Genomic DNA, 23718 nt, shown 5'->3' on the forward strand with positions numbered 1-23718 from the left:
CAGTAGCAAGCCCTGACAAACAGGCCACCAAGAACAACTGTACCTAAGCAGTCAGTATCATCCGGATGAGCCAGCAACGAGCCCTTGCAGCACAGAATGCTAATGATATCCTGGGCTGCATCAGACAAAGTATTGCCAGCAGATGGAGGGAGGCAAAACTTCTCCTCTACCCAGCCCTGCAAAGAGGACCAAGCCAGACTCTTTTTAAGTGGTGCCCAGGGACAGGACAAGAGATATTGGGCACAAACCAAAACACAGGAATTTCCATCTGAACATCAGGAAACACTTTTTCACTGTGAGGGGAACCAAGCACTGGCACAGGCTGTCCAAGGAGTTGTTGTGGGGTCTCTACCCTTGGAGACACTTAAAAGCCATCTGGACACGGTCCTACACAACTGGCTGCAGGTGGCCCTGCTTGAGCAGCGCGGTTGGACTAACTGTCCTCTGGAGGTCCCTTCCAACCTCAACCATTCTGTAAGTTCTAGGTCGTAATCATCAAGTTCAGCAATGTCAATGCTATACAGCAACAGGCCTCCTTTATCACCTGTTTCTCTGGCCTTGCAAGTGTATGCACTGCCAGTTTAACAGTATAATTAAACCTTCCTGTACTAAACACCATATGGTCAGGCCACATCATGAGCCACCACATAATTAAGTTATCAGAAAGAATAAATCAGAAAGTTATGTTCAAAGGTCAGCTCCTATTTGCCACCACCTGCCTTCCTCGGCAGGTGCTCGTAGCCCTGCTTTTTCCTCAGCATACACTCCCAGAATGGTGAACTGCCTTTATAGTCTCCAGATATTCACACTCACCTTGCAGAAAATGAATTCTGGGAACCAACGTACCACCGCAGGCTCAAGCAGGGTTTGGGCAGCCTGTTCTTTCAAAGGTAAGCATCCAATTGCACTGAGCACATTCACCAGTCATTAAAAATATACATAAACCAATTGTCACTCTAACTGCCCTACCAACAAGATTAGGCCATGACTCCTGGGTCAACTCCTGGGTTGACATCTCCCAGGTAAGAGAGGCAAATTCTGAATGTCCACAGGCTCTCCGACTTCTACTTAGGAAAAGCCAGCCTCACACACTATTTCTACATCCACTGTGCCAACATCAGTATGTGATTCCAGCCTTGTGTCGCTGACTGCGTACCTGCTTCAAGGGCAGCAATTTAAACAGTGACTTTTACCAAGTGCCTTCATTCTGCCAGGAATTAATTTCTCCCTCAAGACCTCCTGACATTTCCATGAATCAGAAACTGTTTCTGAAATGCTTTCAGTTATCTCCCTTCTCCCTATTTGTATCCTGAATGCAACACCAGTGCAGCTGCCTGTTCATCTGATAAAGGATTCCTGCCTTCTCCCAGCTGGAATTAACAGACAGAGCAGAGAGCAGACAGAGCTGGACTCATGAGTCCCCAGGACCCTTCTCTCCAGAGTCCTGATTGTCAAGAGAACCCTTACACCAGCCTGCTATAGAAATCACAGTGCTGTTAAGATTGAGGAACACGGAGAGAATCCAGCACCTAGTACTTACTTGTAGCTACACTGCCACAGGTACATAGATGTCAGTCATGTGGCTCTTGGAGATCTGCAGTCGTGCTTTGTGGGCTCCAGCTTGTACACATGAAGCCTGAAAAACTAGTGCAGATGCCTTAAACCACTACAGCGAAAAGGAAAGTTTCCAGCTTCTTTCCAAGATGGTACTTTTCTGATAGGTTTTTATCTCATGCATACTGAAAGCTTTTGCTCTCCTGGAGATTTTTTTTATTATTATTTTAATGTATTTTGCTTAGGTGCACAGGAGAAATACTTTAAGTAAATCTGCTCTTTTAACAGTTTGCATGACTGGATGCTATTGAAATGAATTACCTTTCTTTAGCCACAGCTGCTTCCCAATGGATTTCTTCTGTTTCTTAGAGGGAATTTAACAGCAGTCTCTCCAGTCCAACAGAACTGACAAACTACTTATTTAGTTTAGTGAGGCTCCATGCTGGGTGACTCCCAGAACCTCCTATTCTTTACAAACAACAATTCTTTTAAAAAGGTGCAGAGAGTTTGTTTCCATATGCTCACGATTTCTCAATACTGCTGTTCTTACAAACTAGTAAATGAATGCCTCCAGCTAGCAGTAACATTTCTATCCATGTAACAGCCCAGCCCACAGGGATCTAATTTACTGAAACTGGTTAAGTGCTACACAAACATCATCTAGAGAGATTAATTGGCTGTTAAAGTTTGATTGCTTTGCAATCCCTTGGTGACGGTTGGAAAATGAAAAAGTGATCTTTTGTCATTACGTAAATACCTTAAGGTATAGTATATATGCAGGGCTCTGTTTACATTTTCTAAACACAGCAAGTCTTCAGTGAGATGGAGAGCCATGACCCATTTATTTATACTGAAGTTTATTTAGTATATTCATTATGGATGACATTTTCCTGAAGTTTATTTAGAAGTAAAGTCTTCCCAGGCTGTAATTAATCCAAATTAAAACACATTTATGCTGATCATTAAAGCAATTTGTTGCAGACAAGTTTCCATTTGATCATTTCCCAAGGTCTGTATTACTGTATTCTGAATCTTCCATTTCCTAAGTGCAACTTTTCATTTCTCCTAAAAAAACCCAAAAAACCAAAATACCACAAGCCAGATACCCCTGCTCCTGAAATTTTTCCTCTCCGAGGTTCCCTGAAGTTATACAGGAATTTGGTATCACTCTTCTTATTACTTCATTTTCTCCATTTCTGGTTTGTGAAACCTTTGCTTAACCACCAGTTTTATAGCCCTAGTTTGCTTAGGGGCAGAGCCCTAATCAAACATGAGGAAGTTTACAGAATAGCTCAAAGCTCTGTTCACTGACCACGCTACAGGACTATGTGAGGAGTCAGAACTGGAGACACCAGCCAAATGAGCTGTTAGTGTGATCATTTCATATCAATTCAGCAAATAAAACTGCAGTCCCATGGATACAAGAAACTACTTTTCCTTGATAAATTCCCATAATTTTTTCACAAGCTACCTCATTGACAACAGTTATTTCTAGAATGCCCACTGAAACCTTTAGGCATGCCCAAAGGGATAGATGCCCCTCATTATTGTTAGTATCAACACTGAGGATAATACAGTAAAATACATAGGCAATGGAATAAAAACAAGTGCTACTAAGATCAGAATGGAATTACTGAAATCACTTAGTAGCAATGGGAATAAGAAACAAAACACATTGACATTCAGATGCAGAGAAATTTGAAGCCCTTCCATATAGTAGGAAAAAGGCTTTTCTTTCTTAGGCCCAGAAAAATCTGATCAGAAATCAGACGCAGGAATATAAAACTCTCAGCATATTACATTTAATTTCTCTTCCACTGATGTGACTAAACAACCATAATAGTTCAGCATCTGGGTTGCATGCAAAGCTGTAACACAGAGGGTGGGGGGAAAACTAAGAACCATACCACAGATTTCATATAAAACAGTCCTGAAATAGACTTCCATGGCAGGGCACGAAGAATTTAAACAATTTGCAGATAGCAATATATTTTAAGTCTGGATACATGAACAAAAAACCAAATCCACAAACATTTAGCTGTATAGTATGTGTGCCAGCCCATTTATTGAGGAATTCACACAGTTCTGAAAGAAGGAAATCTGAATAAACCATCTCCTCCAGTTTGGATGTAGGGTGGGGGAGTGAGTGTTAATCTGTAGTGAAGTTCCCCAGCTGGTACAGGAAAATAGGTAATGGTCTTTTAAGAAAAGTAATGGAAAAACATGATTCTATACATTAGTAGAAGCTCTAAAGTTACAAATGCAAAACAAAGTGCTCAGATACCATGGCGATGAGCATGTTATAGAAACAAAGAGTGCCACTTTATACAGTAAAAGATTCTAATAGAATTGTTCAAATGGGCATGGACATAGTTTGCTCCAAAAAACCTATCAACAGAGCCCCAGGAAAGGCACCTCTCAGCACAGGAGGTGCCCAGCTAGGTCCTTTCGAGTGTCTTATCCACATTGTGGATCACAGCTTTGAACTTACCTTTGGCCATTGCACTAAAATTTTGAAAGAAAAAAAAAAAGTTGAAGTTTGGAAACCAACTTTTCCTAGGCTACATGCAAATGTAAACTCTGCAATTGTTTGCAAAAGCTCTTGCACTGACATACTTCCCCTCCCCATCCATCTTCTCCCTCCACCACTGTTCTGTGATGCCTGGAGAGCCATGCACCTACCCAGGAGTCTATGAGATGCCACTTGAATCCAAAAGATTGCCACTGGATTTAGTAAGTGAGAGAACCTGGAGGCCAAGATTAGCAGGGGAAGAGGGAATGCATCATTTGGAGGTGTTAATTCTCTTCTACCAAGCAGGTCTTCTTGCAACACTGCCTGCCTGGGTAACTGTATTGGAAGCCTGAATTTGCATGCTCCACTATGGGGGAACACACCAAATCCTGCTTTGAATTATTTAAAGATAGTGTACAGCTGGCTTGGATCATGTTTGTGTAAAACAGCCTACTCAAAACCTCAGATCGCTTCTCCTGTTGAGATTTCCTTCCCTTGCTCATTGCTATATTTAAATGAAATGGTTTCAAAATAGGCACCTATATCACTTAGGAAAAAAAACACACTTTAAAAGAAGTAATAAACCTGTCTCCTTTCTGCAGTGAAAAGGATCTTAATTTCCTTACGCTTACCAACACCTCGAAGATTTATGGTGCCAGTTGGGTTCAGCTCCCTCATATCCCATTAAGAGTGGCTATTTCCTGTCAAAGATACACTGAGCAGACCCGGTGCTCATGCTCCAACCAGCAGATAACAAGAGTGGCAGCTCCTTTATTTGTACTGCAGTCCTCTGGCAGAAACACTGTTTGCCTTCTTTACTGCAGCTGTGCATGTTGGGATCAGCACTTCAAGGATTTTTATGTTCACTTGAAAGTATCTTTCCTGGGCAGCATGTTCTGGAATCTCACCCGCTATATATGATGTTTTAAACTGTCTGTTATGCTTCCCCCTCCCACCCCCATTAACAGCTTCCTAACTGACCGTGTGTTGCAATTTATGAGCAGAAACTTAAACGATCTGAATCTCCTCTAACTAATTGTAGTGAGGGAGGCCTCGTTATTTCTTGTGCCTTCTCATTGATTTCTAACCTTGAAATCCTTGCTTTGTATAGCATTGTCAGAGGCAGTTGCAGTACACAAGTAAAGCCTAGATTCCACCACAGATCCTAAGATGTCACACCACAGTCTCTCTGTAACCTGTAAGGCTTATCGATGGTTCCAATTTGCTTCCCAAATTTGGTCCCTCAAGCCATTTTGCACCAAAGTGTATTGGTTTTGGTTTTTTTGGTGTGGTCTTTTTTTTTTTTTTTTTTAAAGTGAAACTAATGCACTATTTTATTAACATCTTTAAAGATTTTAAACCTATTCAAGACAGGATGTTTGTAGTCTGGCTTCCATGAAGAACAGCAAGACACTGATGGCAAAAGAGCTACCAGCAGTTTGTAATACTCAGTATCTTCTCTAAGCAACGTTTCTCAGAGCTTTCATGGTTCTGGAAGGATCTCTTTGGCTTTTCATACTCCTTTGCAGCCTGCTAATGGGACTGCTTTCCACTTCAGCAGGTAAAGAGTTAATCATTTGACAATTTTTCCAAGTGTCTTCTCATTCAGACCATTAAAATTCACTTAAACTTTAAAACAGCTTCTAAGACTTTCCACATGAATGACATCAAACAGTGCAGTCTAAAGTTTTCCAGTATGTTACTTGACCCTCTCAAATGAAGGAGTTGTATGTTAGTCACATTCTAGACCTCAGCAATCTCTTAAACTGAGCATTTTTATTATTTGTATTTGTTGTAAAGTCTGCTTAGAGCTTTCAATCTCCATTTCCCCATGCAATACTGGGAGACACCACTTATGCTTGCTACGCATTACTTACTATTCCTATTATCTTGAAACAATTCCTGTGTTGTTTTTCTGGTAGAAACAAATCTGAATGATGATTAAAAGGCAGCTTTGCATATCTAGCATATAATTACTGCACCTGCAAATCTTTCAATATAAGTCTGAATAATTTTCTCATTTTTCAATCATTTTTTTTTCTCTTTGAAAGAGTTACTACACTGCCTTGGCACTACAGTTTGGGCTTCTAAATCTAAAGTAATAAGAGAGAGAAAGTTATTCTATTTCCATAGGTAGACCAATGAAGGACTCCCTCAGTCCCTCAATCTAATATCATCCACTTCTTATTAATTTAAGCAGTGATTAAATTGAAACCATATACTGGATACTTTTTCCAGTTATGCTACAGAAGTATTTTTCCTTAACAAGTTCAGTTTATTTTACAAGGTTGAAAAAGTAAAATAAAGTCAGACATCACAAGAGTTTATGAATATTTTTACTTTCATAGATCTTAACTTGGCATATCACTTTCCTCCTATAACTTTTAGCCTAATATCTGCATTCATGTTATCACAGCCATATGAAACTTGAACTATAGTCAACTCTGTGCTCATCCCAACTATTTGGCATTTAATACACAATATATAGCACAATGTGAAAGAGTTCAATAGCCTACCAGCCTTTTCTACTGAAAGTTAAAAAAAAAAAAAAGAAACATCCCACTTGCCATTTTTCCATTTAGCTGTACTTTCCTTTAGCTCTCTTCTGGTGAGGGAAGTTTCCCACTTTTTAAAGCAATAGAGGATTTAAATTATGAGAGGCTAATTTTTAAGCTCTCTGCTCAAGTGAGAACATAACAGAGCTACATGGTGTTAGAGAAGACTGAAAAAATAATAGATTAAGCAAAGCACTGCACAGGGTCTCAATTTTCAGTTTTATTAAGAGCAGCACATAGAGGGATAAGTTACACCACTTTACCCTGGAGACAGAGAGAGAAGGGCTGAACAAGGGTATTAACAAACATTTTCTCTATTCATTCCTACATTTTTCAACACAACACAGTACCACTGAGTATTGTTTGGGTTTTGCCACAGGAATAATGCTCTACACATCAAGGAGTGATGCTGAGCAGCATTTGCATGACATACACTGTATGAAAGTGTTAGTAACAGGACAAATAAGTTGTGTTTCAATAGAAATAAAATTACAGCACATATCCTCATTTCTTTCACACCCAATTCTTCTTCTGACTTTCCAAGCAAGAACCATAACCTCATTTGCATATGTCAGAATAAGCACAGAGAGTGTTGGTACAGCCCATTTTGTTCATTTTTTTCTGATTAAGTTCTGACATATAAAGACAAAATCCAAACAAAATATGCAGAAACTCCACAATGTCAGTCACTGAGGACCTGACTTCCTCTAGTAAGCATCTGTATCTAAGTACAGGGAAATATTAAATAATAATCATCACCAACACTTTGACTGCTTGAAGAAAGGAGTTCCTTCCCTTTTCATGTTAAAAAGGACCACACCCAAGTTTAGGGTAAAGAGGTTCTTAGATTGATCCTTTGCAGAACAAAGTTTAAAGATATCAGACACTTAAATTAACTAAATTTGAATATTCCTATAAACATTTCAAAAAAGCTTTCTAAATGTAGCCTTGGCAGCAGTGCTGGGATTACAATTCTAACAGGATCTGGAGATGCTGATCAACTCCCAAAACAAACAGCCTTAGCACTGTCTTTAAAACAGCCATCCCTGTAAGCAGTAAGTATTCATCTCTTAGTACGGCCTTAATATTACAGCATTTCGTGTCATTCCTGAAGGAATTGCTCTAATATTCTTGACACTGTATTTGTGTGGCACATACAAGAGCACAGAGCACTAATGCAGACTTCCATGTAGTTTCATCTGTGCCTTTATTATCTTGTTCTCACTAGACAGTTGCAACTATCTGACTCTAGTATTATAATGTCTAATTTTTTCATATCAACTTCACTGAATACTGCAACTCTACTTCTGTGTCAACTCTGGAGAATCCATGGCTCCATTAGCTCAAGGAACTTTTCAACTGTCTATTTACTGAATCAATGTTTAAAGAAGAAAAAAAAAAGGCAACCAGAAGAAAAAATTTAAAAAAAATAAAAAAAAAAATAGAACACATCTGAGAGCTCTCAGGAGACTGGTTAATGAGACTGAATTTAACAGCAATTGTATTGTAGACCATACAGTAAAGGCCCCCCATCAAGTGATTGATGCAGTTTCTTCAAGGAGAGTACAAAGGGCATTTAGATCTATTTAAAATAAGGTTAATTCAACCAGAATGTCTATGATTTCTTTCCCTTCCCTTAGTAATTCAAAATATATCCCAAACTCTGAAATGCATCAATAATTTTGAAGATTAGTTGGTTCAAAATTTTGTTTATGTTGCAGTTTACAAAGGAAATCTTTACATCATTTGCACCAGTATGGTAATATTAGAGGAATATTAATATTCCCTTTAAAATTCTCAGTACCTGAAGCTGAATATCACACGCCTTTCAAATTACATACAGAACAACTTGGCATGAAATTCACATGGATGTGGGGTTTTGGTTATTTTTAAGAAGTATTTCAAGCACTTTTTTCTGTCTTGCCATGCAGCAAGAACTAAGAACATTTCAGTCAAAGTTTAAAAAAGCCATTTGACTGAAAATTGGAAGTGGTTAACATTCTGATGCAATTTTAACTGCCACGTGAATATCTAATTGGGCAATCTCTTGCCTTAATGGACTGTTTCGAAGTGCTCTGTCCTCAAAACTAATGACTGATTCTGCACTGTGCCAGCCAACTTTTACAGTACAACTAATTCAGTTTAGAGTTCTTAGCATTTTTAATCCTTACGATTTTCTAATTATTTCCTTTAGAAAGTTTAACCATTTACCAGTTTCCTATAAGTAGATATTTCTCACATATGAGCAGGGAGGGGGGGTGGGGGAGTGGTGAAGGTAGAGAGGTTGTGAATTAAGACCTGCTTAAAGCATTAGGTTTTATGAAAGCCAAACAACATCTAGGTAAAACAGTTTCTCCCTACCGCCACTGTGTTGTTTTGGGGTTTTTTTAAGTACTCAAGCAAGTGACCGCTAGTTAAATACCACGAAAATGGTCATGATGATACACAAACTGTAGCATACTCCATAAATTTCACTGCATTGTAAAATGCAAAAACGATGGGTATATTTTAAATTTCACATAAACCCATTAACTAGCAACACAGAATATAGGCGACTGTAAAATATCCAAAGACAGGCTCTTAGCATATAAAATAGATTATCTCCTTACTAATAAATTAAACAAGTTTCATTATAAAACAGAAACAGAGATTGCTGTCTGCCAAGATTCAGCATAAATTTATGGGCTCAGAGTAATGAAAAAAATGTTCAGAAGGAAATCTTAACACACACACACACTCACACAACATATCTCTACTCGTTTTCATGATCAGCCTTCTGTTCTGGTCTCCTCATGAAGATCTGCAGTTTCTTGCCATTGTTGGTTCATAAGTGCACCTTGCTTTTATAAATAAGGAATACTCAGGAACTCAGCTGAGGTGAGTGAGAGTTCATCACTTGTCTTGGAATCTGACCCATTGGTAGTTTTGAAGAATCCCAAGCACAGTGGACACATCCAGCAGTCCTTCACATCCAAAGCAGCACACGTTGGGGGAAGGCAGTCAGTAGGTCAGCTAAGGTCAGTAATGACCTTTAAATGGAGGCTACAGGGAAGAGAGGCCTAGGATTTGAAAATGGCCAGAGGCACACAAGAACCTAAGTAACTGCTCCAGGAACCACACCTAATTGCTCAGCACAGCACAAGATCATTCTGTTCATTGCTTTGCTGAACCAGATCCATAGTCCGTCTGTCATGCAAAAAGGCCTGTGAATGTACACAGGTTAAGATCAAACTGTATATTTGCTATGGATTCAAACTTAATTATGTTCTACAGAAGTGTTGTGGCCCAAAATGAATGGCAAAGAAAGTTAATTTTTCTTAATAGCTTTATCATTACTCTAGGAAAAGCTTCTTCTCTCACAAAATCATTTCATATTCTAAGGGACCTGGCCTTCTCATGACATACATTTAAAAATTAACTAAATGCTGCCGAATGTAGTGGAATAGAAGGGAAGAGGAAGACTAACAGTTAGCTGAAGTCTACCCAGGTTGAAAACACTACAAGATTTAGTTTATGCTGAAGTTTAAGAGGGAATACAAAGCTTTGATTTCTTAAGAGGGTTTTTAATTGTCTTTTGTATTCTGAGTTTAGGAATTGGGGTTAAAAGAGGATTATCTGTTTGTTCTGAGCCATGACAGTATATTCTTTTTTAAACTCTTCCTGGGAAATAACAAATTAAGTCCAGTTAAAAGAAACCTTTGTTTATTCTGTTCACTCAAATATTCTTATACCTGCACCAAACATATCTGCCAGTTTCCTCTGAACTCAGACTACCACTGCTGGTTCCAACATCACAAACCCAGAGCCCAGGAAAAGAGATGCGGTCATGAGCAAGTCAATAGGCACAGACAAGGCATCTGCAAGCAACATTATATTCCAAGCTTCAGTGGTTTGCTTTTTCTTTGCAGTACTACTTGTATTTTTACTATGTGACAAAGATACCTAGAGGCATTGGTTGGAGGGCTTTTAATCTATGATTTAACTTCAAAACAATAAATAAAAAATAAAAATCAATTAGAGCAGTCAGGAAAAGAGAGCTGCTTTTGTTGGCTGCAAATGAAGGAGTCTAATACATCCTTTCGTAAACAAACCTCCTCTGTACTAAGGTTTCTTGTAAGAACAGGCAAGCTTTAAAAGCACGTCAGAGGTTTGGTTTAGAATAGGAACCCAAAAGTTCAGAAAATCTAGTTGTCTGCAAAGCAGAGCTGGAAGTCTCAAGAGAACAGCTTGAGTGAGACTTTCTGGTACTTACCATGTCTGTTCAAGCATGATTGGTACTGTAAAAACAACCTTTCAGGGTGCTTTTCAGGAAACAAGACATTTTCTGCGGAACCAGCCAAAACCCATTAATTTCAATACATAAAATAATGAAAAGAGAATTTGGCTGCCCTCAAAGGTAAACAGAGGTCAAGGTGGAGCTTGGCAAGCTGCTATTTTTTAGTTAAAGTGCCCTAAAAAAAAGTTGTTTCATGCAAAATTTCTCAAATTAAAAGAAGTAATTTACATAAAGAGTTTACAAACTCTTCTGTTCATCTTCCAGGAATAGTCCAGTAGATTAGTTTATTGGCAGGAAGATTAGCAGATCAAAACACTTTTATGGAAAAAAATACCCTAAAATATTATTTGTATGACCAACTAACTGTGTATATACCTGACCAAATAAGAAGCCTACAAGCCTGCCTCTGTAGATTTTGTTTGGCATCAAACAAATTGCAAGTTATCTGCAGTCAGCAATGAGAAGATGAGGTCAAAAGTCAGTAAAATGAACCATTTCCTAAAGATTCTTCTCTGGATGTTGGTAGTCTCATGCAAATTGGTTTGCTATTCCCTGATCCACAGTGTTATATCTTTTGCAGTTGTAACAGCCTCTGTGTTTAGACACCCAGGAAAGGGGATGAGTACACATATTGCAATGGAAAAATGACAAACATGTTCTCTCAAGCATACATTTATGATGTTACAAGTAAACAAGAGCTTTGACTGACAAACCTCCTTCACAAGCCTTAATTAGTAATCCAGTGAATCAGTACAGGTGCTCAAAACATATATTGACAGATCTCCTGCTTTTGAGCGTATAGATGAAGTTAATACAACTACCAGGACAGAGGCAATGAAAAGAGTTTTCCTCTTCCTTCCTACCTTCCCACCTCCAGACAATCCAATTTTAATTGCTGCCTAACCCTACACAGATCTTTGCTCCTTTCCCAGCGCTCTCAGTTTTCTCTTTTCCAGCCCCCTTTTAGCTCCAAGGGAAGCCAGAGAAGGTGAGGACTGTCAGAGAAAGGGAAGGAAGCGTGGGAGGAAATGCCCTTCCACTGCAGCCTGGGACTGAGCTAAACAGGTTTTCAGAAATCCCCTGCTTTGTCATCTCAGGCAGTGCCAGAGCAAATAGCTAGGGAAAGCAATCACCTGAACCTATGGCCAGACTCCCCCTTACATGCTGCACTGGCCCCTGCTTGCCAGCGGATGTGATCAAACATGTTCCTAGCTCCAAGGGATTCCCAACTGACAAATACACAGCAGCCTTCCAAAAAAATGGAAGGTCATCAATCACAAGTGTTACTTGTTATAGAGCCCTAAGTATCAGCTGCTTATGATGCCACCAGCTTGCTGACGGATGCAGCAAGGGGGCTGGAGGTGGATTTTAATTACATCACCCAAAAGATGACCATCTACAATCCTTAGGGAGTACAGGCTGATCAGAGGAATCTAGCTATACCTACAGCCCACAGAAACTTTTGAACAATGAAAATCAAAACAGCCTTGCCTTAGAAAAACATGAAAAATAGATACTTTGCTTGCACTTAGAAATAAGAGGCATGTTTTGACCCAGACAAGTCCAGGCTAGATTGCCCCTGACCTTGACTAATCTTTTCTTGGCAAGTTTTTTTGTGTGCATCATCTCCCTAGAGCACAGCACATAAAGGACTTCCAGTTCCTAGTGCAGCTCTTCTTTCCCTTCCCAAACACGCCCAGGTAAAGAGTTGGAAGCTAGAATTTTCCATGAACCTTATTATCAGAAGGTTTTTAAAGACAATAGAAGGCTAGAGGATTGAATCAAAGATATTAAGAGGAAAAAATAGGCGACCAAGAGGAAAGTAAAACTAGTAGATCCAGGTTCTAAGGGAGAAGGAATAAATTCCCAGAAGGGAGACTAGAAAAAGGAAAAGAATGGTAATGCTAGGAAGAATAGGAGAGAAAACAAGAAAGCACTAGTATAGGAATCACCCCCCAGGAGAAGCCCTGCTTCCTAGGAGTAAGTGAATGAGGGTTTCTCCTGGAAAGAAGGGTGCTGTAGCTCCATCATGCACCGATATTTGCTTATGGCTCTGCACCTCTGTGACCTACCCTACAGGAGCACTTGGAATCACTATCTGGAAAGGCTCTGTAGGTATTTCAGCCCTCGGTATTTATCATTTAGTCTTAATCAAGACCACAATATTATTTTTTGCAAAATCTGAATCTATTAGGTGTGACTAAATGTGTACCCCTTAAACTATCAGAGTGACACATGCCTGAAAAAGTGCCTGTCATACAACAGGGTACAGCAGCATTTAGATCACTCAGGCCAGTCAAGCAATAAGGAAAAATCAGATACACATTGCTCTCGTACCTTCAGAAGGGGTGTAATAAGCTGTCCTAGCCAAAAGCCCTTGTCCCTGCCCTAGAGCTATAGCTCAACAGATACCTTAATTAACATTTATACAGCAACTTTTATCCTGTGATCCCAAAACAATTTTATAAGCCATACATCCAGCATAATTTACATATTCATACACATTCTTCAACAGATCCAGCCACACCAAAGTCAGAAGTAATCCATTTTCACCGAGAAGTGAAGATGAGAGGCATTTTCTTAAGTCAGATTTCCTCTGCTAACCAGAGAAGTGCCACATACTAAATGATAGGAATTTTCTTATCCTGGAATAAGATCCTAATTATTGCTTAATTTTGACAGTTCCTATGAATCAGCAGAAAAAATGAAAGTAAATATTGGTTTCATGTGCTATTGACAGTAATCATCTCAAACAATAAAGTTGAGTCACATTATTAAAATGTGTATATGGTTATATTTTTCTCATTGAGTTTGCAGAGAATTCCCTGCAAACAACAAGTGTTTGTCTGAAGAAGTGCAAAGTCTAAGAAGCAGCTGTACCCATCCTATGCAGTTTGTCTGAAAATTCACATGCAAGCTGTCCCCAACAATAGGCAAGAGTAGGGTGGCAATGGGGAGCTAAGAGTATTGCAGAGAAACAGCAGACTAAGTCCCAGATAAATCAACAGCCTTACCTTTATCAGAAGCTAAAGATTTTCAGTGTGGTTAATAAGGGCAAAACTCCACCATCCCCCACTCCTTCAAAATACACTTCTCCTGAAAACTGGCTACTACTTAGACTCTCCTGGAAAATTAATGTATCTAGAGCAAATAACACTATACTGCATCCTTCTGGCATTCCTTTCATCCCAGAGGATACTGCTCATATAATTTAAACCAAATACTTATGTACTTTCTCTTTTTTTTTTTTTTGAATGTCCAGATGTTTGAACACTACTGTCACTGATTAGAAGAGAACAGCCAGAAAAGCAGGATGAATACCATGAGGATGAGTGGGCACCATTTCAAAAACTGTGCTTTAAATCCATTAGTATTCAAGAGGTTTAAGTGCCATGATGCTCAATTCATTTTATTACAATGACTTAAATAGCCGGTTCTGCCACCGTAAGTCAGACAATCAAGGGCACGAGAATTTCAGTTGTAAAAGCTTGCACAGCTACATCAGTTGTTAATTGTAAGTGTGCAATTTTATGGAAATAAAGATTTCTTTAAACTGAAAGCCTATATTTTTTTCTTCCTTTAGCCTGGCTATTTTATTGACAAAAAAAAATGAAAGACGTTATTTTGTCAAAAAATAAAAAAATTCATTTACAATAATACTACCTCAGAAAGAGATACCCAAGTCATATGTGTACTGGCCTTCAAAACAAAACCCTCCCTTCAAGTGAAAGAAAAGCAAAACAGTTCACACACAAATGCACTTGACAGTACAAGTCTTTCAATAAACATTGGAATTGCAATCACAAAAAGGCATTTTGGTGTCATCTCACTATTCACCTGATCCAAATATCACAAAGAGAAAGCAGAAAGTTCAAATCTGGCCTAAAGTCTAAATAATTACATATCCTTGAGGTCCTTCATTATAAAGGACCTCAGAGCTCTTTACTGCTTTTCTGTATAAATTCCAGTTCACCCTTTGCCTAGAAGCAACCAACTCTCCACCAGAATGTGGCAGCTTGTTAATAGCAAGTAACAATATTGGGGCAAAACCTGAATGCCATATGCAACCATATCTGCAAAGGAAAAATATCTCCATATTAGAGTTCAAGCAACATAAGGGCTAGTTCAACTCTCCTCCTAAAGCCAAAAAAAAAAAAAAAAGTCTCAAGTTCAGAATGAATGACACAGGTTTCTGATTTATAAAATGCCAGCAAGACATAGCCGTGCCATAAGTGCAATGCATGGACACTGGCTTGCTCCCAAGCCTGGGAAAAACATCACAGGCTGAAGACAGCCGTAGAAGAGCACTTCATGTTTCTCTGGCAATCTGCTTAATGGCTAAGTGTTTCTTTCACAAAAATTGTAAGAAATAAGTCAAAGCACAGAAATAATTGTAGATTGAACAGGAAAATTGAGAAGAACACGTTTCAGTTCTGTCAGGTCCTATGGAAAATCTAATGACAAAAAACTTAGGCCAGATATATTAAAAATATGATGATCATCCAGTTTACAATTCCCTAACAATATGACAAGCTGGCTTGACAGCACTGTTTGCAGAAGATACCACCTTTTATATAACGGATGCACAGGCTTCTGCATACAGACTTCCACAAAGGGTCACAAAAAGAGTGAGCAATGCAACTTTTTTCCATGTCATCAGCAAGAAACTCCACCAAAAAGCAAGAGAGAATGATAAAACAACAGTATTAAAAATAGTTTTGTGGCTTTTTGCTGCATTTTAAAGCAAGCAATAGAATCTAAGTTGCAACAAGTTCTTCCCAGTACACACTCATCCTTCACAAGCCTTTCCTGTTATGCCTGAGGTTTGGCTGTTTGATCCTTGCTCTTCGCAGAAGATTCTCAGTCACTCTTCTGCCACTCCTTATCTACCACATCACAGTCTACAAATGTCTCCTGTGACTGCATTCAGCAAATCACTTTCCCTCTCATGAACCTTCTCCCTTCCTTCCAGAGCAATCACCCCATCATTCCTTAAATAAATTATCCCAAGCCAAAACCAAACAGCTGGCATCATGGCTGGAAAGGGCAGCTTGAAATCAGAATACAACAGCTACTTTGACCTTCCAGCTTCAGTGAGTCCCAAAGGAAGCCATCTGAGAAAAGGTAGCCTTCCACTGACTGAATGGGTTGCAATTTTTTGGTTTTCTTCAAGTTCAGCACTGGCATCTAAATAATATGCTGGTGATGCAAAAGAGAACATAACTGGTGTAAGTTACAGAAGACACCAGAGCAGCAAAGAGTCTTACCACAGATGTTGTTTCTGCACTACCTCAATCTCCAGAAAACATTGTTATCTTGAACGGCACATACTAATACCATGTAGTTCTCATTTCCTGCGGATGATTTATAAAAAGGTTTTTAAGCCAGCTCTTCTTCTCTGTTCATAGTCTTCGACCTCTTCCAAAGCTTCATCCAACTGCTCACTTACATGTGAGATTACCAGGAACAGACTTTTATTTAACTCAGTTACAAACCAAAGCCTGATCAGTACTACTCCCAAAGTTCCATCAATGTTTCAAACCTGCCTTTTCAGTCATTAAGTAGCAATAAATAATAGGAACAATATTACCCCAACTATTAACATTTTCATAGCAAAATGTTCAGCTACCTAGTTTCATCATATTAAAGTGATTAAAAGGAATGTTTCTCTGAACCATTTCTTTGGATATGTTGCTTTCTTCTTCTATTGAATCCCTGTACAATGCTTTTTAAATTACTACCTAGTTAAAGAGCAAATGTTGCTCTGAGTGTAACAGGGAAGTGTATCAGCAATCCCTTTTCCATTTTTTAAAAGTAAATTATAATATTAATAAAAAGACCTACTGGCAGAAACAACACACAGTTGCCAGAGATATCTGATCTTAGGCAGTAATTAGCAAAGTGATTTATGATCAGACAAAATTCACAACTCTACATATTCCAGTCTCAGGCACTTATTAAGGCAATTGGCATGACCCTAAGTTTCATAGTGTAGAAAATATTTTCTAAAGAACCTTGAAAAACAAGACTCCAGCACTCAGTGACAGCAGTAATAGTCTTCAGACACCTCAACTTGCTAGACAGCTTTTGCAATGCTATCTTTGCTGCCTTAAGTAGTTTGGCACCTACCCACACTAAGCACGTCTCAGCAGCAGCACCTTTCCATATTCCGACACCATGAAAATCTGCTGAATTACATCAGCCTTCTGCTCTCTGCACAGATCTAAACCTTTTGACCAAGCCAACCTTTCCTCTAATGAATTTTTTAGGTCAAAGTCATTTCTGCTCTCAAAAATCACCCCTTTCAAACATTCATGATGAGACTTTAAATGCTTCAGCACGGAACATCTTAGGTTGGCTTACAGCTGCTTTAACTTTTTTTTTTTTTAATGAAAACCATTACCTTAAACTGATCTATCAAAATTCGTTTGTTTGATAGAGATGATCAAACTTCAGAATCAATCGTTAGCAAATGTTTTCAATGATACAAGCATTGGCTCTGCTGCTCTTTGTTGCTCATTGGTAAGGTGGTGACAGGAAAGTTGAAGTATTTCCAAACAAGGAAAGTTCTACAGACATCAGTATTCTACAAGATGCAGCGTTTAACGTTATCTTGAAATTATCTTGCATAATCTATTTTAGCCAGTCATTTAGAAAAATAATCAAGCAGTAAAGAAGAAAAAAAACTCCACCATCCATCCACAAATAACTCATACACTGTGTGAGCCAAGTGACAAGGCACCACCAAAAAGAATGGACAGTGGAAAAGAATATTTAATAGTTTACATGGTGTAAACAAATAAAACGTGCTTGTGACTAAAGCAGTGAACAGCAGCCATAATAGTTGCAGTCAAGTTTCATTTGTAACTGGAAAAAAGGGACAGTATTTGCCAGCTCTGGCCCTGGGCAGCATCACCTTTGATTGAAATTTGATGAAAATGCCACCTAAGCTTCTCTGAATTCAAGTATGTTACTACATAATCTCTAATAAAACACCTAAATAGTATCAGTGTTTCATTCACAGCTATCTTCACAGCCAACTATTATGATTTAAAAGAATAGTAACTGGCACAATTTTTTCCTGCTGGGCATGAAGTTTTACAGGAAAAACTCAAACACTCCCTTAGCCTGCATATTCTAAAGTCCAGTGCTGCTCCCAATTAGGCCAGGACAGAAGCTTGTAATAACTCAGTCCTTAACCGGATTTAGGCTATTTCCTGCCTTTCCATCCAAGGCTGGGCAGGCCTGTGCTTTAATGTAGCAACAGTCCTACTGGCAGATTCACTAATGAATCAGCAGAAGCCCATCAATCCAAGTAAAACTCAGAACCATTTGACACCAATTTAAACTCCCTCTAGCCTTCAAGCCCCATTTTCTCCATGATTTTTTGAACATATCTTTCCAGCATCACTTGATCACATCCAGACATTGCATTTCAAAATGAGATGTTCACTGTTTTCCCACAGCAGAGAGGGTGCTGGTCATGGGCATAAACATGAGCAGATAAAATACCTGGTGACACCTCCTAAGCAGAACAACTCCCAGATGTGTTCATCTAAGAACTGAAAAGAACAAGGTAGTTGTTCAGAAGGCAAGTGCTGAGCAATGGAATTGGGCACATTGGCAAAGCAGAAACAGACAATTCAAAATACTTTTAAATACCGAAAAAAAAATCAAAGGAGAGAAGAAAAAAAAAAAAAGAAAAAAACCACACAACACATGCTTTCCCTTTTCCTACAGGCCAGCACCAAGCTACAGATTTTCTTCTGTTAAAACTCTTACCCAGCAGATAATTGCAGTGAAACAAAAAAAAGGAAGAATGGAAGACCAAGGACTGACTCTTTTATATTAGGAAAATTATCAGTAATATTCGTACTGAGGCAAGTCCAGATAACAGCAGGATGAATGCCAGTCACACAGTGAAATAGTAAAGATGTGGAAAATTACATCTTGAATTCATCAGTGTGCTATTACATCAGCCTTTGGTCACTAACAGGCAACAATTTTCTCTGGAAATGGCAAATTTGCACTTTTTGGTATATGCATGCCTGGACAGAGAGGCAGAATGCAACATTATTATGTTTTAGAGTGTAGGGGTTTGTTGTTGGCTTTTTGGTTTGTATATTGGTTTTTTGGGTTTTTTTAAAGCACAAACATCCTTTACTGCAGTAATTAAATTTGCAGTGAAGAAACAACTGCTCCACACTCTAATATACAGCACACCAGATACTTATCCAAAAAACAAGTTTTCCCAGAATAGAGGTGAAAAGATTTATAAACACTTTATCTTGTCCAGAGCTCAAATCAGTACTGTTATATTTCAAGCTGTAAATTATGGCAGTTATATTATCTGGTCCAGACTGTTCCTGTAACAGATCATTAATAGTCACCACCATTCTGTTCTCTCTTTACATCTCCTGTCTGGAAATATCTTTCTTTAAAAACAAGTAAATAAGCCACACTAGCCTGAGCTATCCTTCTCAACTGCAGCAACCTATCATCTGCTTTACAACATGGCTTAGGTGGCCCCATCAGGGACAACGACTACATTGTCCTAGGCACTGTGCAAACAAACCAGAAAAGACAATCCTTGCCCCAAAGTGCAAGAAAAAAAAGAATCTGAATGACAAAATCAAATTGGAACAGACACCTACACCTAGACCAAATAAAAGAAGGACCTGACTGGGTCAAAGGCCTTCAGCAAACTTTCTGCACTGGGATAAGTTTTTCCTGCATTAACATAGCTAACTTTTTAAAATAAATATTGAATATTTGATGCTGTTAGGGATAAAATATGCCCTCACATAGATTCCGATAAAGTAGCCTCTTATTTCATGTAGTGAAAACCTCTAGACAAAGGTAAAAATGCAAATTTAAAGGCACTCAGTTTCAATCCTAAAGTACCATATCTTTCCAGTATAGACACAACCTGTGTGTCACAATCAAAGCAGATACTTAGTTGGCATTAATGATCTTACATCCAGAACACAAAATGATCTTGCATCTAGAACCCACAAAAGAGGGTTTCCAATGCTGACAGTAGCATTCAGTAGGCCACAGAAGAGTCCCTAGACATCGTGCTTGCCTCTGTAAGGTCTTCTGTGACATCTAAAGATGGGAATTAAAAGCAACACCCTCCTCTGGGCTCTCCCACATGACAGTCTTGTGCTCTGCGTGCTCCAAGGCACACTCTGACCTGAAGGTCTGTTCAAGATCTTTGTGAAGGCATCATGTATCTTCAGTCAACCCTCACTGATGCCATGAAACCAATGCCATGTGACAGACACTGAAGATTACAGCAGGCTAAGAAGAGAAAGGGTGCAATAATACTCTTCAGGAGGTCAAGGACGTGCCTCTGGTGCACAAGTACTCAGTACACATTGGAAAAGTTTCTGGAGGGTGGGACACTGGTTCAGAACATTGTGCCCACGTGGGTGGAGGCCTTAGGTAGGCAGCTACAGCAGATCTCCTGGAAATAACTGTGTTCCTTCTAGAGGAAAGTAATCACATTCACATGCACTGGGAGCACTCCATGATCCACACTAACTCAGAGTAAACTAGGAAATTCAAAAATACATTATTGCCTTGAACTAGACACTTAACATAGATGATACCTCAGCAACTATAATCTAATCCCGCAATGAACTAAATCCTGCTTTAACCTCCCCTGAAGTCATTAAGTGTTGGCAAGAGATAACCAGCCAAAGGAGTCAGCACTGGCAAAGACTGCAGATGGGAAAGCAATTCCTCCCTCCATATCTCATATCTACAGCCCATGAGGGATTTTTTTTTTTTTAACAAACTTAAAATAGTCCGAATTTAGAGACACAGGTTAAACTTGAGTATCTTCAGTGCAACAACAATTCCAGTTGGTGGCACAGAGTTGCCTGTAACTATTCACACGATTTCAGTGTAATTTCCTCAAAGAAAAAATATTAAAAAGCAACAGAAGGTTTATTTAAAAATAAAATAATGTAACTCACACCTCCAGTGAAAGGCTTTTGAGTGTTTATTTTGACTTAATTAAAAGACTCAATTTTGCCACAACTACACAGGCCAGAAGAATAATCATCAAATCACAGATTTAACTGAAGAACTATAAACAGGAAAACAGGTTTCTCTCATTTGAGAAGTGCTAAAACCTTGATAGAAAGGTGGAAAACTCAGAATGAAACATGAGATCAAGTATTCAGAATTCTAATAATCCACCCGGACTTAGGAGTTCATATCCACAGTAACCACTTTGAGCTAACTGCCAAAGTTCAGTTGAAGCTCAAGTTTCGGGGATAGGGTGGGAGCACAACAGAAGACATCCATTTAGACTTGAAAAGGGCAGCTCCAAAAGATGCAAGAACAGCAATATTTCAGTATGAGAAACTGAGTTTTCTTTAGTAATACACAGCTTCCTATAAATAATAAAAGAGTACTCTCAATGTTTTATGAAGTATGGCTTAGTCATGAAGACTGTCTGCAGGATTTGCTTATAACTGATGCTTTTGCATTAAAAAGATCACAGTAATATTCAGCTAAGTAATCTAAGGCAACCACGTACTACAATGACAGCCACAGGAAGCAAAAAGCAAGAAGGACATTCTAAGAAATGGATGGGGAGCTAAAAAATACTTTATTATTTCTTCACATTACTGCAGTATCCAAGAGTCCTAATGAGCTCAGACCCCACTGTGCTAGACACTACTGTACCACCAATTTATGAACCAGACATGCTTCTCAATGAACAAAGGAAGTACATGCTAATAATGTTATTACAGCATCAGGGCAGCATTATCTTAGACAATGAGAAATGTGGAAGTTTTATATGCTTTCTTTATTGTTATTAAAAGTAGCACTGTTACCTTGGCAACTGCTGAATCGCTTGGGAATTTGTTAAAGAAACCCAAATGTTACTTATACTTGCACATTTGCAATCAATTTAAGGAAAACAATTGGGGTTTTGTTTGGTGTGGGTTTTTTTTTTTTAAAAAAAAAGCACACATTTTTTCCTTATGACTATGACCCTGCAAATATCAACCTTTTTTTTTTTTTTTTTTTAAATAAATCAGTTCTTAGGATTGAATCAAGGCAGACCATATCTCATTTGCACCCAAAGTAATTGCATTTTTATACACAAGTCTAATAATCCATCTAGGATCTTGGTCAGAAATAGAAGCACAGATACAATGCAGTACACACAAAAATACATACCAGTAAGCTTCCCACCTACTGTGCAAGTACTCAGCAGAGCAACAGGCATTTCACTTGAGGGAGAAAAAAGGGATCCCAGACAACCATTTTGTAAGGGCCCAGGCCACACTCCCAGGTGTAAAAACACACAAGGCAGAGGTAGGTGCACAGTATCCCTAACACACTGGGCAGCCAAATCAGGAACTTGAATGGCTTTAAGCTTCCAAGTGTTGGTATCCCTGTTTTTCTTTTATCCTTCCTGCATAATATCTATTTGCTTTTAAGATAAGAACTGGGTGCATGAAAATAATGGGAAACTTCAGGAGGATCAGCCTGTGAAATGTGGTGATTGTGAGGGATTGCTGCTTTCTAGTTTTCATCAACATATTATTCCCAAAATACAGTTTAGCCCAAAAGCAATGAAAAGCAGAATACTGATAAATCCCAGGTTTTCTGTCAAGGAAACTCATGAAACTCAACTAAGCTATGGAAAAAAAACAGGGCTGATTTTGGATAATATCCATTTTTGAAATTGAGAATTTACACACAATCTGTGCGCGAGACTACTCCAAGCAAAATGCCAGTTTTCCTTAAAAGAAACATAGCCAATGTTGCAGCAGGCTCCTTAAGATTTTTTGTGAACTCTTTAATGTGTACTGAGTGAACTGGATTAAAATGCAAGAGTTAAATACAAAGCTTCCTGACCCATACTTGCAGGGCTGGACCTTGGCTTCAGTCTTACTTGGTGTCTCACAGCAAACAAGCAGTCACAGATAGAGTCCTCAGGATGTGATCCTCCTTTCTATCACCTCTGAAGCTTGCCTGGGGATTACTCCTCTCACCCTGCAATTCCTGGGCTGAACTGCTGCTGCAGGCTCCCTACTTGCTCAGCTCCGAAGGCACCTTCCAAAAGCCTCCCTCCCTGCAAGCCACAGAGCAACCTGCCCAGTTAAATCCCGAGGGTTTCACCTGCCTCCTGGAGAAACTGTAAGGGCAAGACAAGCAAACTGCTGCTCAGCACCAGTGATTATAACAGGACATAATATACCATACGTCTCCTCAACGGCAAACACACAGTGAGCTGTTAAGCATCACCAAATATATTAGAATTATGTGTCTCTTCAGTTAAACTGCACAGGGACATGTGGATAACAGGATGTAGTTTCACAAAGGAAGCATCATTTTTCCAAATCCTTTCTGGAGTGAAAGATAGGTTTTCTAAAATTAAAAACATCTTTTCACCCTCCCTGTCAGTTGCTTATCACACTATGCATGGAGGTTCAACTTAAATCAGAGACAGATGAACTCCTGTTTTAAATGACTTAATATCTTTAGTAAGAGAACTGTTATTGAAACTCACCCTCCAGAAAACATGAATACTCATAAGACATAGGAAGACCAGAATTCAACTCTATTTAAATGCAGATTATTTCAACATGTATGTTGAATAGTTACAGAGTTCCTATTATTACTATTGCTTTAGAAACTAACATGGCAAGAGGATAAATATAGGGCTATTGGCACCTCCACCATAGGGATGTGTTACACTTCTGGACCAATATTTAGTATGATATATGCTATACGATATTACCAAGAACTGAACAATTTAATTGCTCAAAGCATTTGAACCTTAAACACAT

Source organism: Pterocles gutturalis, unplaced genomic scaffold, assembly GCF_000699245.1.
Source record: "Pterocles gutturalis isolate BGI_N339 unplaced genomic scaffold, ASM69924v1 scaffold1729, whole genome shotgun sequence".
Classification (NCBI taxonomy): domain Eukaryota; kingdom Metazoa; phylum Chordata; class Aves; order Pterocliformes; family Pteroclidae; genus Pterocles; species Pterocles gutturalis.